General features: G+C 31.8%; 1 protein-coding gene and 1 pseudogene across 1 annotated transcript in view; one reads left to right on the forward strand and one right to left on the reverse strand.

Moving 5' to 3' along the window:
• The window catches only part of LAMA2 (laminin subunit alpha 2), a 391,580-nt gene that overhangs the window by 243,146 nt on the left and 133,649 nt on the right, over positions 1 to 14,785 (reverse strand). The gene's annotated exons all lie outside the window — the stretch shown is intronic.
• Positions 9,537 to 9,655, forward strand: LOC111738806 (annotated as a pseudogene).

Genomic DNA, 14,785 nt, shown 5'->3' on the forward strand with positions numbered 1-14,785 from the left:
AAAGTGGGGCATAAAAGCAGTCCTATCAATCATAACATGAAACACACACTTTCTCACACTCTCACGGGGGTGCAAATATTTATGCAGCTTTGAACACTTATTTTCTTCATGTACTTTTACATCAGCACAGCAACTGTATGCTTCTTATGGGGGCATGGGGAGCAGCCTTTATGCATTCTGTGAACTTTAACATATTGCATTGAATTTTGCAGTATGTACTTTTTTTAATATACTATTTCTTAAGGTTTAAAAAATTTCTGTTGTTTCTCTTTCTTCTCAGTCAGAACTAAACATCCCTCCTACACAGACCAGCTGTTTCTCTGTTTAAAAGAAGGCAAGAATTTAACATCATAAATACCAAATTGCATCTCAAGGTCAGAGTCAAAAGCTTTTATGTCTCATTAATTTTCAGGCTTCTCATTAGTTTTTCTCATTGAGCTACCATTTAGATGCTGGTATGTGGATAAGCATAAGATATGTATTATCAGTTAAAACACACGGCTATCTCCAGCTACTAATGACTAATATAAAACATTTTCAATTAAATGCACCGTAACTTGTATACTTTGTAAATGGCAATAGGAAACTTCATAAGATTTCTGATCCATGTAATAGCAACTTCTGCTCCCACTGAGGAGAAGTCAAAAAACTAGGTAGGAGGAATGGTTATCCACATAAGCAACGGAGAAGATGAATGCAACTTTCCTTATTTGAGTATCTAATAACACAAGACCTACCTGTTGCAGGTGGTCTATGGGCCATATGTACTAACAGAGACACATGGAAGAAAGAACAGCAAAATACTGTGTCCAAAAAAGTGGCAAAACCACAGTTTTGACAAATGTATTTAATCCAGTGTGGTAGAAAAGGTACAACTCCAGTAAGTGTATCATTTAAATTAAAAAAAAAAAAAATACATGTACAACCTCTTTGAGTTAATTCATATCTAAACACTGAGACATAAAAAATATTGATCCTTATTTCTCTTCTAAATCAAAACATTTAAGTCACTCATGAAATTCTTGGAAGTGATAGATTTTATTTGAATATATTAGATATTCCTTAGAAATTCACTAAAAGTAGATAATAAAGAAAACCTACACATACCACCATCTGATCTTTAACAGTCATTTATTCGATGATAGATAAGCAGTAGCTTGATAACATGAACGACCTTCTATCACTTGATAGTCTACAGCAATATTTCTCAAAGTAATCATGTACGAAGAAGTTTACTGAAAATCTTACTGATTTCGTTTATTTTCTCATCTATTTTAGCCCCAAAGCACTTATTTTATCATTTAGAAAACATGGGACCAGAAAAGATACATGATCTGCCCAAGGCCCAATCGTAAATAATGGCAGAGATTCTGGGTCTTGGCTTTTAGTCCTGTGTCTCTAAATGCGTTCCTAGACATCATTCGCTTAGATTAACATGTTTTCTGTTTTATTTTATTCTGTTCTAAAAGTTTTAAAATATGGTCTTATAATGGTTGAAAATCTCAGTGTATGTCACTGAGGTCTTTGTTCCTTCTCTTGAATCTCAATGGGTTTATGACTGCTTTGACTAATGCAATATTGTGTGCAACTTCTGAGGTAAGATCATAAAAGACTTTTGAGCTTTTGCCTTATTTTCTGAATACATATTGAAACCCTGAGCTTCCACGAAGCTGATCTCGCTACTCTGAGGCCACCATGCTGTGAGGAAGCCTACGCTTCCTCATAAACTGGTCATGCATAGGATGTCTGGTTGCCACCTCAGGTAAGTCCAGCCTTTCAGTGATTGCATTCCAGGCACCAGAAATATATGTAGATAAGCCTCCAGTTTCTTAATTTACTCACAACCGTTCAAATATTCCCGACTGGAACTCGAGACATTGTGGAGCAAAGACTAGACATCCCTGAAATGCCCTGTTCAAATTCTTTATTTGAAAAATTTGTGAGCACATGAAAATAATTGTTTTACATTACTAATTTTAAAGTGGGTTGTCACTGGAAGACTCTTAGATCTTAGTTTTCTCCCATATGGGTTCAGTGCACTGGGTAGTTTGATAAATTCAGTTACTGCCAATCAAATGCTATGTTATTCTATAAATTTGCTTTTCTTAAATGATCTTTAACTTATAATTGTGCCATTTTTTTTCATATATTTATGAGAACGGAATAGAGTGGCTTTATATTATTACTTTTTATGGACAAATATATTTTAAAAGTTCATTCATTCATTTGCTAAATATTTATTGAATATATAATCCATGTTTTAAAAATGGATAGATTTCAAAGACATAGAGATGAATAGAATACAAAAATTGCTCTCCAGAGGGCTAGGGCAAAGGGAAAAAGTTGATCATAAAGTATATGATAAGTATTATGTGTCAGATTTTTTCTAGGTTCTTGAGTTAACTACTTCTATAACTATTAATTCCTCCTCTTTTTCTCTTCTTCCTCTTCTTATTTTATAGCGAAAGCACTTAGAACTTTAGATTTGCTCCAGAATACTGCTTTTGCCTCATCTCAGAGTTTCTGCTTTATAATATTTTGTTTTATAAATTACATATAGTTGTAATTTTAATTTCTTTTTGCCAGAATAGTTATTTTATAATGTATTCTTAAGATTTTAAGTGGTTTGTTTGTTTATTTTAAATTTATACTTGACCACAGCCTGGTAGGAGAATGAAAGCATTTTCTGAATTTTTGAATGGTGTGTGTGTGCATGAGTGTGTGTGTGTGGTTTGTCATGAGACTAATTTTTAAATTTTGCATTGGTTATAGGCCCTGTTTATGAATATAAAATGAAGAGCATTCTTTTAAATGTTGTCATTGTTTTAATTTAATCTGCATTAAAACTTATTTGCTAAATGTTTACATTTTCTTTCCCTACTTTTCAAAGATTGTATCATGTAAAGTCTATCATTACTATAACTTTTTGATTACATATAGATACAAAAGTATCAAGAGGTATGCACTGAGTAGTCCCCAAACGCAAGAAGAAATTCATGATATATTGTCATAGTTTTAATTATAAGAAGTACTAGGGAAAAGTGGTGGTATGAATAGATTTATAGCTATAAGACAAAATTAGGTGAATTTTTAATTAGCAACCCATTCTAAAAAAATATACTAATAAGAAACTTTGCTTCCTAGCTTAATCACGTAACTTATTTATTTAAAATAATAAATTAAGAATCAAATAACTAAGGAACATAAAACAAGCAAGAAATTTCAGTATTTCTAAAAAACTGATCGAATTGAACATATACTTTAAATGCATTAAAAGAATTCAAAAATGAGAGCAAAAAAGAACATCCAGGCAAAGTGTTCTTTATGCAAGGTAATTTGCATAATACATCTTAAACAAATTGATGCCATAATAGACATTTTTAGAGTTACGTTATATTTAACTAATGAGAACTGAAGAAATGTTAATGAGCATTATAATCATCAGGCAAGCACATTCATCATTTTATTAACTTTTTCTCGTATCTTATTTCATACACCTGACATTCAAGAAAATTTGATTATTTTTCTGGACCAAAAGAAATTCTATTATAAATTTAATTATTATTAGGTAATTCAACAAGCATATTTTTATACATGACTTGATGTTAAGCTTGGCTCTATGCAAAGCAAGTATAAATCAAAGGATATAGCAAAGGGAATAACATTTCTATTTTTGGTTAATTTATAATGACGTGAAAAGGTGTGGTGACGCAAAGTTTGTTCTTTTATAGAGGTGCTGACCTTGCACAACATGTGAAGGGGAAAATCAAGAGTACCAAAATGTCTTTGAATCACCTTGTTAAAATTACTGGCTCTTCACCGTGGCTTGATAAAAGCAAAACTAAATAATCCAAACCGTTGGCTACTCTAATAGCATAATAATTGGGAAGAACCCATCTTTTTGTCCACAAACTCTATATGCTAAAATACTTGATGTTTATTTTGTTCTAGTTCAGTTGGTTCTAAGCTTCCCAGTCCTTGGAAATTTTCTTGCATGTCATTCATTTCAACCTGAGCATTCAATAGTGAATATAAAACTTGCTCAGATGAGTCAATAAGTCCTTATAAATGTTAGAATTATAAAATTACCTTTTTAACATTTCAGAGTTATGTTTCAGATTGTACTTCCAACTCTTTTAAATCATAAATTTATGTCTAAAATAAACTGCAGTAAAATAAGATTAACTTAATTTACTACATTTCATTCAATAAAAATACACAGGCTACTGAGATGAACTCAGTTGAGCTCATTGACATATTTTCTTTCCTATATACAATTTCATAAAGACACAATCAGTGATCAATTTTATGCTTTCTACTATATGACCAAGGTGGTTTAATGGTTGAATATTTAAAACACATTCTGTGCAATTGAATTTTCTAAATAGTATAAAAGAACATACACAATTGACAATGAGCATATTAGCTTTGACTTATTCACACTGAAATAGCTTAATTTAGAAAAAGTGTTGTTTTGCATCTGCAATTGTTCATAAATTTACTCTCAAAATAAACATTTTGTTGCTTTAATAAAATTTGCTTATTCGATTTAAACTATATTCATGTTAATGGATTTTTTTTTGTCACAAAATAGCTCTCACATAACATGTGTATGGAGAAGAGATGCCATTATTGCATTCTTTTTTCAACTTCTCATTTTTGTTATACTTTGAACATCCTGACTCTGTGATATAAGTGAAAAACTCAAAGAAGTCAGGAAAACCAGGTACCCTCTGAGGAGCTTCTATATAATACCGAACCACTAGATTAGTGGAATTATTATGATGAATGATTCACTTTTGGGGTTTTCATCTATATGTGTGGCATTATGTAGACATCATTTAAAATGGCTGAATATTTGAATATTAATTACATCAGATTTTTTAATGATAACTATAGGGTATTTTTTGTTTGTTTAGTTTTGTTGTTGTTGTTGTTGTTGTTGTTGTTTACATAATGCATGTATTCCCAGGCCTCACAAACCCATGGATAGAAATGAAGTCTCACTGACATTGGTGTCCATAAGAATCATTCCTAGGTCCCTTTACATCTCCAAAACAAATTTGTTCTCTTTGTTAATTGGCTGCCGGTGCCTATAGTGGAAATCCAACTTCATGCAAAGCTGCCCTTAACCCTCAGAATATCAAACCTGATTTTGTTCAGATGTGGAAAAAATGTGGTTTTTTTTTCCCTTCACTCTGTGTCACAATTTGTCTCACATTTTCACAAAAAATATCTCCCTCATTTCTGGTCCTTCACCTTTTTCTCTATTAATGTTAGGCTCTAAAACAGTTTCTAAAGGCCCTTCAAGAAAGGGAGAGGAGAAAAAGGGACAAATACCATGACATCATCTCCATTTATATTTTCCATCCCATTATTTCCTCCTGGTCATGTGCACAAAATAACTTCCACCTCCTTCTGCCCAAAGATACAAGCATCGATATATATTTTATTAGTTTCCCATTGCTATCCTAACAAAGTTAGCAGCTGGAAGCAACACAAAATTCTTATCTCATGGTCCTGTAGGGAAGAATTCCAAAAAAGTCTCAGTAAGCTAAAATGGCTAAAATCATGGTGTTAGCAGGATTACAATTGTTTCTGGAGACTCTCGGGGAGAATCCATTTCTTTGTTCACTTAGATTACTGGCAGAATTCAGTTCTTGAGGCAGAACTGAAGTTCCCATTTCTTTACTGGCTGTTGGCTGATACCCATTCCCAGCTTCCAGGGGTTGTCCACATTCCTTGGCTGAGGAGATCCTCTATCTTCAAAGCCAGCAATGATGGACAGAGTCTCTTTCAGGCTTTGAATCTCTCCTTGCTCTTCCTCCATTATCACATCACTGTGACCTCCTCCTCTGCCTTCCCTGCCACTTTTAAGGCCTCATGTGAGTAGATCGGGCCCACCTGGATAATCCAGGATAATTTCCCCAACTCAAGGTCCTTAACCTTAATCACAATTGCAAAGGTCTGTTTGCCATGTAAAACTAACATAGTTACAGGTTCTGAGGATTAAGACGTGGACATATATGGAGGGGTCATCATTCAGTCTACCACACACATAAATCAATATAAAGAAATTCCTGAAGGTCACTAGCCACCAGCTCTGTGAACAGAATTTCAATCTGAATCTGTTGCTGTGATAATCATTTTAAAATGATAAAAATAAAACATTTAGGGGAGGAGAGGTATGGAGGGAGAAAAGGAACTTATATATTTAGATTTTGTTCTAAGATACAGGATAGCTGCACCATTTTCATGGAGCAACAAGAGTTAGCAGATTAAGTCATAATGTCCAGAAAAGGACAGCTTACATTGAAAATTCTGACAGGTTTCTAAAAGAACTGTAGCCTTTGCAGATACAGCTATAATAAGACCACATACTTTCTCTATATATCGAACGTCATTTTGCTGAGTTTCGAGCAGGAATAAGCTGAGATCTCCTCAGAATATAAATTATGTCAAAAGTACTAGTTAAACTCCAAAATAAATTAAGTAAAACTTAGAGTGACTTTTCTAGCCTAGCACGTATTGACATAAATTTGGACCACACTGTAATATGCTGAATGATGATAATATTCTGCCAAACAAGAAAATGTCTTTTTTAAATAGACATCTATATTTTTCAGGTTATTGAGCTGAAAGGAAAGAACATTGCATGATGCAGTTTCAATCAAGGGAACTTTAGTGACCACTATTATTTCTATATCATATTTTTATAATGGGATTTCAAACTCCATCTATATTATGTTGATATAGCAATGGTAACTACATAGAGACAGAAGATATCTATTCATTTATAAGTAAATGTCACTAAAATCTAATGATATGCCACTCGAGGAACTAAGAATTTTCTTTAAGTGGTTGAATCGTTTTATGTTTAAGATGCACTAAACAATATTTTGGAGGGCATACATTCCACCGGCTTGCTTATTATTAAAAAACAAACAAACAAACAAACAAAAAAACCCTAAACTCTCAATTTTAGTCATCAATGTGAAAATACATAAGAAGGAAGTTCATAAGCAGTTTGAGGAACTATAGGACAAAGGAATAAGGTGCTTTTATGTCTACAGTGCTTCCTTAGCAGCCTGAAACTATTCAATGTCAACACATAAGGATGAAAAGTCAACAACCATACTATAATATTGCAAAGCATGCCTCCATTCTCCAAGTAATAAGCACATTTTTATATTGTTTTCTATATAATAAGGATAATGATAATATACACTTTAGAGCATGGTATGAAGATCAAATCAAATAATGTAGATAAAATAATTAGTACCGTGCCAGGTATACATGCAAACACAATATATTTCAGATATACATATGAATACTCAACACATTTCAGTTATTGCTATTATTAATGTATCTAAGAAATAACACAATTATTTAAATGAGTCAAAAATTCTTCTGCGTCCAGTAAAGTATAATTTCAAAATTTCTTTTTCTCTATTTTCCTTGGTGACATATTTGGTACTGGATATAACAAATAGATGATTGGCTTGGGTTTTGTGTTTGCATAAGTATTTTAATGTTACATAAACTAACTTTGCTTTTGGGGGCATGCAGAAAAAAGTCCATTTCAATGAAGAAAATGCAATGAGATTAAAAACCTGTCAAAGACTACATACTGTTCCTTTAATTCTGGTGAAGTGCTACTACTATTTAGTGTCTGGGCACCAAGGATACTAAATATTTTCTAATGCCTTATGTAGTCCCATAAAACCAAGACTTGTCTTACCTAAAATATTAATAGTATTTTAGAAGGAGAAAAACTTGAAAATTGTTATGTTCTGAGGATATTCTATCAGCATCTTGAACTCTATAACCAATAACTTTAATCTCTCCTTTGCAGACAATCTCAACTCCCTTCCCCCTCTCTAGTTTTATTGTATTCCCTTGGCTAAACCACACCCTAGCTGAATCTAACTCTACCTTCTCTGTACCTGTAACTGTTGAGCTGGACATAACCGAAGAAACACATACCACCTTCTTGACTGGCCTTGCTTCAAATTCATGCCTACTAAACTCATATAGTTTCTTAATATTGTTCTTTAATGTGGTCTACTTTCTCTTCTATGTTTCTGAAGGCCATTTCGTACTTTTTCCTCTCTTATGGAAACTCCAAAACCCTCTTCCCATATCCTCATACTCGACTGTTCTCTATTTTTCTAAGAATATAAAGGCCAACAGAAGAGAACTTCAGTACTTCTCAGTGCTGCTTCAATTCATGTGCAAGTATATGTGTTCTTATTTTCTTCCTAGAAAAAGGAGTCTAGGCTTGCTGTCTCCAAATCCTCATTCTCTCATAAATCCAATCTAGTCAACTTTCTGTTCCCATCATGCCAACTGAAAGTGAACTTTTCAAGGTCACCAGTAGCATCCATTGCTAAATCCAATTATCAATTCTTATTCCTTATCTTATTTGCCTTATCAGTAGCATCGACAAAGTTGAGCACTCTAACTCAACTGGCTTTCAATACGCCACTCTACTGGTCTTCCTTCGAACATTCTGGCCACTCCTTCCTAGTCTCCTTTCTAGTTCCTCCTCATTTCCCTAACCTCTAAGTGTTGGAGTCCCATAGGGCTCGACCCATAGATGTCTTATGTCTCTTTACTCACATTATTGTTTATCACATTTAGTCTCCAGGCTTAAATGACAATTGTATTAATGATTAAAACATTTTTTATCTTTAGTCCATATTCCCCACCCCCCACCATTGAACTTCAGACTTGCATGACAATTATCACCTTAACATCTCCCCTTAGATATCTAAAAGGCAATTCTAACTTAATAGAACCATCTAGGCTGATTTCCTGACCTCCCTCCCAAAATATGCTCTTCCCAGTCTTATTCATCTAAGTAAACAACAATTCTATTTTTTCAGTTGTATGGGCCCATGACTTTACAGTCATTTTTGACTCTCCTCTTTTTTTCATATTCCAAAAATTGTCAGCACATTCTTTTTGGCTTTACCTTCAAAAAAAAAAAAAAAAAATATATATATATATATATATATATATATATATATATATATATATATATATATATCCAGAATCAAATTACCCTTCATTACCTCCACTACTACTACTCTAGTCCAAGCCATCACATCTACTGACACAACAATTACAAAGCCTCTGGTCTCCCTATTTCTGCCCTTGTTCCCTTTTAGTCTGTTCTCAATGTAACAATCATATTGACCCTGTTAACGTTATGTCAGATAACTATACTTTTTGCTCAAATCACTCCAATAGCTTTCCATTTCACCGTGAGAAAATGTAAAGACATTACAATGGCCTGAAGGCCTACAATAATTTCCCCCTCCCTATCTCCTCCTAATTTCCCCCTCACTCACCCCATCCTGAATGTTTTTTTTAACATGCCAGACATATTCATTTCTTAGGACGTCTGCAATTTCTTTCTTCTAAGACCATTTTGACCAACATAGCCATACAGTTTGACCATCACTCTTCCTATCCCTTTCATGTTCTATTTTTCTCCTTAGCATTTTAACCATCGAATATATTATATTTTAGTCTACGGCTATGCTACCCTGAACAAGCCTGATCCCATTTGATCTTGGAAACTAAGCAGGGTCAGGCCTGGTTAGTACTTAGATGGGAGACCACCTAGGAAGATCAGGTACTGTAGGAGTAAAAAAAAAAAAAAAAAAAGGGATTATAAACTGACAAGGTCTTTGCAATCTGTGAGATCGATCAAGGGTTGCCTCACCTAAAAAAATAAGTAAGTAAGTAAGTAAGTAAGTAAATAAATAAATATTATTTTATGTACTAACCTAATTAATTTTCTCTCTTCTAACTAGAATGTTAGCTCCGAGAAGGCAAGGTTTTTGTCTCCTGGGTTCACTGCTCAGAGACTACAAAGTTTCTGACAATTGGCAGATGTCAGTAAATATATAAATCAGTCATCGAATGGTAATTATCAATGGTAATTCCCTGAAGTGTCTATCTTGAGCACTTAAGACTTTATAATGGCATAATTAAGCACAATAGAAGAATACTATATAACTAATAGGAGAGTGAAAGCTGCAGTTGAAAAGATGTTAATTGTGCATGAAAAATAAACTTAATCTATTTTATAGATTTTTATTAGGGCTAGATTTACTGCACTACTCAGTTATCTGGAGCAAGGGTCTCTAGACTTTTGGTTTTACAATTTATCAATAAAAATTTCTTTTAGGGTATATATACACAGACATATGAGAGGGTATATATACATGTATATACCTGCACACACATACACTCATATATCTACACACTCTATATATCTTTGTATTTATATATTATATAATGTGTTATGACATTAACATATTATGTTTATTAAAAAGCAAACATTTAAAAGTATGAGAAATAAACTTGTAAGAAATATTTAATTTAATTATTGATATAAACTTTTTCTTTACTCAACAATATAATAGTTTTTCATAATTAAATATAATTTTCTAGTTTTGAAAACCTTGGCTTACTACTCAGTGATATTACCAAGTATTAAAAATTTAAGTTCCGTTTCTAGGTTCAGTTTAATACTTGGTATTAATGGTTTTCATAGCTTAAGAGATACTACAGACAAAAAATGCAAAATATATACAAATAATAATTTTAAAAACCATTATAAAAATTCCATCATTAGATGAGCATATTAAATTATGATATTATGTTTTAATCCTGTCAACTAATTGTCTTAGGTTCTGGTTGAAATTTGGCTAGTAAATTTCTTTATAACTGGTTGCACTTGGAAATTATTTGGAAAACATGGCATTTTAATATGTATTTTAAAGAGTTTCAAAGCTCTTTGAAACTTTGTGTCCAGAAACCTTTAAAAATAGGTTAGACAATTCTGTTTTCTACTTCCAAAGTGCAGAAAGCATATTTGTGGTTGATAGGCTAACATTAATTTGAGCCACAAAATAATAGAAACTTTCTGAACAACTGCTTTCAAAATTGTTTCTGTATAATAAAAGCTGTTTTTGCAAAACAATTAATTTCTCACTCATTGGCCAATTTTTTTTCAGGGTTGATGTTGTCATTACTTTCACTCCATTGTGTGACTAGGAAAAAGCTCTTATATACAGCAATGGTAAGCATTAGTATTTTCTTGTTCTATCCTTATACTTGCATTGTCCATTCTATATTCACTGTAGGTTTTTGAAGAGATGTGTTAACCCATGTGTTTATTTGGTAAACTTTCATTAGGTAAAAACTAAATAAATAAATAAAACTAGGTGATATAACTCATAAATCAAATTGTTGAGCAAGATTAAAGTATAATATTTATTATACTTTAAAGTATAATATTTAATGAACAAGTGATGTTACCACTATAAATTCCTCACCTTGTAAATGCTAATTTCTCTCTCAAAACATCTTACGCATGGTACCCCACTTTTTCTTTCTTATTTTTTAGATTAAATAAAATCTGTATGTAGAAGTCCTAATGTTCCTCCGACATGCACCTCTAGAGATCACACATTTCCTGGGTTCTTGAGATTGATGACTTTTTTTTACCAGTGTATTTTGATATACATGATTTAAGGTAATATTAGTTTTAAGCCAAACTCATAAAAACTAACAAATTACCAGAAATTCTTGAAGAAAAATTTGACAAATCTCTACTAAAAAGAGGTACTGTTAAGATATAGTACCCTGAGGCCTTATATATAAATATTTAACAATAAGTGATAACTGATTTTAATACAAATTTCATTTTAAATATATGTATAAGTGCAAGCATCTTCAAATAAAATATTATCTTTCTATATTACTTTATTCAAAATAAAATATAAAAAAACACAAATGTTTCAGAAGTATAAATTCATCTTTTCTCCAATTTAAATGCTTTCTATATTTGGAGCACCATAATTCTATCATTTATTTTATCTATGACTAGATGAGAATTTTATAATGGCCAGGATCTCTTCATTATAATCAAGTTTCAGAAAGTACCAAATTATAATAGGCATTTAATAAATGTTACTGAAAATGAGAAAATCATTATTTTAACTTGGAGCCTCTTGCTATTTTGCATTCTGGGAGTAGTTCACATGTAATCACAGTTTCCCCTAGAATTTTAACAACTAAATATGCTTTAGACTGTTTTCAAGAAAGGCTTTATAATTTGCACATGTATGTTTAATATATAGCAAGCATTTAAAACCCAGATTTGTACAATTCAATTGGATGCAGTAAATATGGTCAAATAGCTATGCTAAGGCATCATGGAGAGGTAGGGTCACCACAATATGAATAAAATACTTTTCCTCCCATAAGGAAGTTTAAAGTCAAGAGGAGGAAAAACACTACACAAATGAATCATTTTCATGATAAAATAATGACATGTCATTATTTTATTACAGATATTATAAAAGTATACTTGTGTTTTTGATATATTGAGTTAATTGTCATGCTATCTGTGGTAATAGCAAAGCTGCTCTTAATGTCATCTGTAATAATGAATTTGGGGATATTATCTGTCTTAATCTAGTTTACACTTTACATTTTAGTGCTTTAAGCCTTGATTCATTACTCACAGTTTGTGCACATTCATTAAAATATGTCATGATTCTATGGCAACAAATATCTGGTGTTTCTGATACTGAGGCGGAGAAAAGAACTATTAAATCTGAAGAATTCTGGAGATGTGAGCCAAGAGCTTTTGGCTTTAGGCTAGTGCTAGCTGGCCTACAAGTAACAATAATCTCTTCCTCTGTGCACTTCTAAGCAGCAAAAAAAAAAAAAAAAAAAAAGATACTTCTTGACTCTGCTAGGTTTTCGTAGTATCTTCAGGACCACAAACTACTGGCTACTGGCCCAAGCTTATTTTTCTTAATGGACTTGGAACAATATTTTGTGAAATTTCACAAGATACATTTGTATCTGAGCTTCAGAACTACATCTTCAAATTATAGAGGCTGAACCGCCCCACGCCCATAAATAGAATGCTGTCTTTGTCTGTGTATGACAGCTAAAGTTGATTACACCCCAAAGTTTCTCAGAAACTGACATTTGTTTAAATTTGTCTTCATTTTTCTCTATAAACAATATTCAAAAGGGTCTCAACTAGATCTTTTAACAATCTTATTTCACAGGAAGAAATGGTATTTTAAAAGAGAAGAGATCTAAATTTACTCACAACTTGGTAACAGATGATCTTTGTGAAAAGCACAAGAACATTTACAGGAGAAAGATTCTTGGGGGTAAAGTAATGTATAGCTCTCCATATTACTATGGTTGTCTTATTAAAGGTGGTTTGTTTTGACACTCATTTTCTAATTTAAATGAAAGGCTGAATTCTACCCAAAGGAGAGTAAATAATTGCCAGAAAGATTTCTAAAATTGACCAAATGATTTGGTATTTGGTATCTGGAATTCATGTGCATTTACATAATTAACATAATTACAGACCTAATAGACATGAACTGATTACAGAAACCATATTTTGGAACTTGTATACGAAACAAAGTAATTTATGTGTTTAAAATTCTTTAAAAAGATATATATACACATACATATAATTAACGTATAGTTGCCATACAATATTATGAATTTCAGTTACATAGCATAGTTATTCAACATTTATATATACCTTATGTAGTGATCACCATAAATGTACTAATCATCTGTCATCATACACAGATATTATACTATTGACTATATTCCCTATGCTCAATATATATTTTGATTTCAAATATGCTCTCTGTATTTATCAGTATTTTAAAAACATAATTATACAGCTTACTTTTCTCCTCCAAAATCTAATTTTAAAACAAAAGCTTAACACACGTTTAGGCATAGTATTTGTTCTGATGATTACAACCTCTTTAAAGTATTCTCAGTAATGTTAAAGTATTTTCTAATTGTGCAACAAAAGTCATGTATTATAAATAGAAAATTTAGAACTACACTTTATATTAGTGTTCTTTTATTATTTATTAAATTAATATTCACTGTATTAATAAATCAAATAATAATTTATATTAAAAATAAAAATGGATCTCATATATCCCTTCATAATTCAACACTAACTAGCATTTATCATGATAAAGACCTCTAGTTGGAATATAGATTATTACATAAACCCAAGAAAATGTCTTTTGTATTTCAACCATTAATTAATACATATTTGTAACATAAAATTATTACATATTCTAGAAGAGTAAAAGTCTCCTATTGCAAAACTAGCTCAAGGCTATTCAGAGAACCACATGTCTCCATCTTCCTTCCAAGGAACATCATTTTAATTATAAGAATTACTTAATATTTATATAATGTGCCAGAATATGCTCTAGGGAGCCCTAATGTATGAAAGACATGTTTTGCCCTCAAGGATATCGTTGTCTTCTCAAAGTGACATGAAAGTAAAGAACAGTTTTCATATAATATATACAATAGAGATTTCATCTCTACAAAGATGTTTACTCTGTAAAAGATAGCTGAATGTTACTGTAGTTGTATAACCCGGGAAAATCTTCCAGATATGAAGCAGTACTTTAAGTCAAAAGCTTTTCTATTAAGTTAGATTTGCAGCTAACATACTATATGTAATCCTTTATGAATCTATTGGGAATAAAAAGTATCTGATTTAAAAGTCTTTTGGGACCCTACTGAGTTTTTTAGATGATAAGCCTTACATAGATTTTGTAGACACCATTTTACCCATAACCTTGAGATGAATAGATTATGGTTCTCAGAAGAAAGCTGAGAATTTTCAAGATATTTATTACACCTAGGGCAACATAATAAATTTCTCAGTCATGTGAGTCTATCT

Source organism: Pteropus vampyrus, unplaced genomic scaffold (assembly GCF_000151845.1).
Source record: "Pteropus vampyrus isolate Shadow unplaced genomic scaffold, Pvam_2.0 Scaffold43, whole genome shotgun sequence".
Classification (NCBI taxonomy): Eukaryota; Metazoa; Chordata; class Mammalia; order Chiroptera; family Pteropodidae; genus Pteropus; species Pteropus vampyrus.